Below are 4086 nucleotides of genomic sequence, written 5' to 3'. Positions count from 1 at the left end.
AACTTCGTGGCAGATTAAAACTGCGTGCCGGACCGAGACTCGAACTCGGGACCTTTGCCTTTCGGGGGCAAGTACTCTACCGGCTGAGCTACCCAAGCACGACTCACGGCCCGTCCAAACAGCTTTAATTCCGCCAGTACCTCGTCTCCTACCTTCCAAACTTTACAGAAGCTCTCCAGCGAACCTTGCAGAGCTAGCACTCGTGAAAGAAAGGATATTGCGGAGACATAGCTTAGCCACAGCCTGGGGGATGTTTCCAGATTGAGATTTTCACTCTGCAGCGGAGTGTGCGCTGATATGAAACTTCGTGGCAGATTAAAACTGCGTGCCGGACCGAGACTCGAACTCGGGACCTTTGCCTTTCGGGGGCAAGTACTCTACCGGCTGAGCTACCCAAGCACGACTCACACCCCGTCCTCACAGCTTTAATTCCGCCAGTACCTCGTCTCCTACCTTCCAAACTTTACAGAAGCTCTCCTGCGAACCTTGCAGAGCTAGCACTCGTGAAAGAAAGGATATTGCGGAGACATGGCTTAGCCACAGCCTGGGGGATGTTTCCAGATTGAGATTTTCACTCTGCAGCGGAGTGTGCGCTGATATGAAACTTCGTGCCAGATTAAAACTGCGTGCCGGACCGAGACTCGAACTCGGGACCTTTGCCTTTCGGGGGCAAGTACTCTACCGGCTGAGCTACCCATGCACGACTCACGCCCCGTCCTCACAGCTTTAATTCCGCCAGTACCTCGTCTCCTACCTTCCAAACTTTACAGAAGCTCTCCTGCGAACCTTGCAGAGCTAGCACTCGTGAAAGAAAGGATATTGCGGAGACATGGCTTAGCCACAGCCTGGGGGATGTTTCCAGATTGAGATTTTCACTCTGCAGCGGAGTGTGCGCTGATATGAAACTTCGTGGCAGATTAAAACTGCGTGCCGGACCGAGACTCGAACTCGGGACCTTTGCCTTTCGGGGGCAAGTACTCTACCGGCTGAGCTACCCAAGCACGACTCACGCCCCGTCCTCACAGCTTTAATTCCGCCAGTACCTCGTCTCCTACCTTCCAAACTTTACAGAAGCTCTCCTGCGAACCTTGCAGAGCTAGCACTCGTGAAAGAAAGGATATTGCGGAGACATGGCTTAGCCACAGCCTGGGGGATGTTTCCAGAATGAGATTTTCACTCTGCAGCGGAGTGTGCGCTGATATGAAACTTCGTGGCAGATGAAAACTGCGTGCCGGACCGAGACTCGAACTCGGGACCATTGCCTTTCGGGGGCAAGTGCTCTACCGGCTGAGCTACCCAAGCACGACTCACGCCCCGTCCTCACAGCTTTAATTCCGCCAGTACCTGGTATCCTACCTTCCAAACTTTACAGAAGCTCTCCTGCGAACCTTGCAGAACTAGCACTCCTGAAAGAAAGGATATTGCGGAGACATGGCTTAGCCACAGCCTGGGGGATGTTTCCAGATTGAGATTTTCACTCTGCAGCGGAGTGTGCGCTGATATGAAACTTCGTGGCAGATTAAAACTGCGTGCCGGACCGAGACTCGAACTCGGGACCTTTGCCTTTCGGGGGCAAGTACTCTACCGGCTGAGCTACCCAAGCACGACTCACGCCCCGTCCTCACAGCTTTAATTCCGCCAGTACCTCGTCTCCTACCTTCCAAACTTTACAGAAGCTCTCCTGCGAACCTTGCAGAGCTAGCACTCGTGAAAGAAAGGATATTGCGGAGACATGGCTTAGCCACAGCCTGGGGGATGTTTCCAGATTGAGATTTTCACTCTGCAGCGGAGTGTGCGCTGATATGAAACTTCGTGGCAGATGAAAACTGCGTGCCGGACCGAGACTCGAACTCGGGACCATTGCCTTTCGGGGGCAAGTGCTCTACCGGCTGAGCTACCCAAGCACGACTCACGCCCCGTCCTCACAGCTTTAATTCCGCCAGTACCTGGTATCCTACCTTCCAAACTTTACAGAAGCTCTCCTGCGAACCTTGCAGAACTAGCACTCCTGAAAGAAAGGATATTGCGGAGACATGGCTTAGCCACAGCCTGGGGGATGTTTCCAGATTGAGATTTTCACTCTGCAGCGGAGTGTGCGCTGATATGAAACTTCGTGGCAGATTAAAACTGCGTGCCGGACCGAGACTCGAACTCGGGACCATTGCCTTTCGGGGGCAAGTGCTCTACCGGCTGAGCTACCCAAGCACGACTCACACCCCGTCCTCACAGCTTTAATTCCGCCAGTACCTCGTCTCCTACCTTCCAAACTTTACAGAAGCTCTCCTGCGAACCTTGCAGAGCTAGCACTCGTGAAAGAAAGGATATTGCGGAGACATGGCTTAGCCACAGCCTGGGGGATGTTTCCAGAATGAGATTTTCACTCTGCAGCGGAGTGTGCGCTGATATGAAACTTCGTGGCAGATGAAAACTGCGTGCCGGACCGAGACTCGAACTCGGGACCATTGCCTTTCGGGGGCAAGTGCTCTACCGGCTGAGCTACCCAAGCACGACTCACGCCCCGTCCTCACAGCTTTAATTCCGCCAGTACCTGGTATCCTACCTTCCAAACTTTACAGAAGCTCTCCTGCGAACCTTGCAGAACTAGCACTCCTGAAAGAAAGGATATTGCGGAGACATGGCTTAGCCACAGCCTGGGGGATGTTTCCAGATTGAGATTTTCACTCTGCAGCGGAGTGTGCGCTGATATGAAACTTCGTGGCAGATGAAAACTGCGTGCCGGACCGAGACTCGAACTCGGGACCTTTGCCTTTCGGGGGCAAGTGCTCTACCGGCTGAGCTACCCAAGCACGACTCACGCCCCGTCCTCACAGCTTTAATTCCGCCAGTACCTGGTATCCTACCTTCCAAACTTTACAGAAGCTCTCCAGCGAACCTTGCAGAGCTAGCACTCGTGAAAGAAAGGATATTGCGGAGACATGGCTTAGCCACAGCCTGGGGGATGTTTCCAGAAAGAGATTTTCACTCTGCAGCGGAGTGTGCGCTGATATGAAACTTCGTGGCAGATGAAAACTGCGTGCCGGACCGAGACTCGAACTCGGGACCATTGCCTTTCGGGGGCAAGTGCTCTACCGGCTGAGCTACCCAAGCACGACTCACACCCCGTCCTCACAGCTTTAATTCCGCCAGTACCTCGTCTCCTACCTTCCAAACTTTACAGAAGCTCTCCTGCGAACCTTGCAGAGCTAGCACTCGTGAAAGAAAGGATATTGCGGAGACATGGCTTAGCCACAGCCTGGGGGATGTTTCCAGAAAGAGATTTTCACTCTGCAGCGGAGTGTGCGCTGATATGAAACTTCGTGGCAGATGAAAACTGCGTGCCGGACCGAGACTCGAACTCGGGACCATTGCCTTTCGGGGGCAAGTGCTCTACCGGCTGAGCTACCCAAGCACGACTCACGCCCCGTCCTCACAGCTTTAATTCCGCCAGTACCTCGTCTCCTACCTTCCAAACTTTACAGAAGCTCTCCTGCGAACCTTGCAGAACTAGCACTCCTGAAAGAAAGGATATTGCGGAGACATGGCTTAGCCACAGCCTGGGGGATGTTTCCAGAATGAGATTTTCACTCTGCAGCGGAGTGTGCGCTGATATGAAACTTCGTGGCAGATTAAAACTGCGTGCCGGACCGAGACTCGAACTCGGGACCTTTGCCTTTCGGGGGCAAGTGCTCTACCGGCTGAGCTACCCAAGCACGACTCACGCCCGGTACTCACAGCTTTACTTCCGCCAGTACCTCGTCTCCTACCTTCCAAACTTCACAGAAGCTCTCCTGCGAACCTTTTGATCTGCCAGGAAGTTTCAAGTGTCAGTGGTGTTTGTTGTAGGATTCTAGTGCGAGTCGTTTATGAGAGATCGTATTTTAAAAAGTCTCCACGCCGACACTTGTTTGTGCCACTGATCTTGTGTGGTTGCAGGGTACGATGTTGTTATGTTTGCTTTCAGCGTGCGTGTGTATTCCTTGAGCGCACGTCGACTTGCTAGTCAGTGTGTGACAGACCAAGCCGTAGGTTCTGGCTGGACGATGGGGTTTACCGATACAGAAACAGCCGATGTCCTCGTGGTGTATG

General features: G+C 53.2%; 2 non-coding genes across 2 annotated transcripts; both read right to left on the bottom strand.

Moving 5' to 3' along the window:
• Nucleotides 1–2730: 2730 nt before the first annotated feature.
• On the bottom strand, nt 2731–2807 carry Trnas-cga. The gene has a single exon. It is a non-coding gene; the product is annotated as a tRNA-Ser (tRNA).
• Nucleotides 2808–3633: 826 nt separating this feature from the next.
• Trnas-cga lies at nt 3634–3710 on the bottom strand. The gene has a single exon. It is a non-coding gene; the product is annotated as a tRNA-Ser (tRNA).
• Between the last annotated feature and the right edge of the window lie 376 nt (nt 3711–4086).

The sequence above is a fragment of the Schistocerca americana genome, chromosome 11 (assembly GCF_021461395.2).
Source record: "Schistocerca americana isolate TAMUIC-IGC-003095 chromosome 11, iqSchAmer2.1, whole genome shotgun sequence".
In the NCBI taxonomy this organism is placed as follows: domain Eukaryota; kingdom Metazoa; phylum Arthropoda; class Insecta; order Orthoptera; family Acrididae; genus Schistocerca; species Schistocerca americana.
The sequence above is the reverse complement of the archived record's forward strand: the minus strand, read 5'-3'. Positions and strand labels throughout refer to the sequence as shown.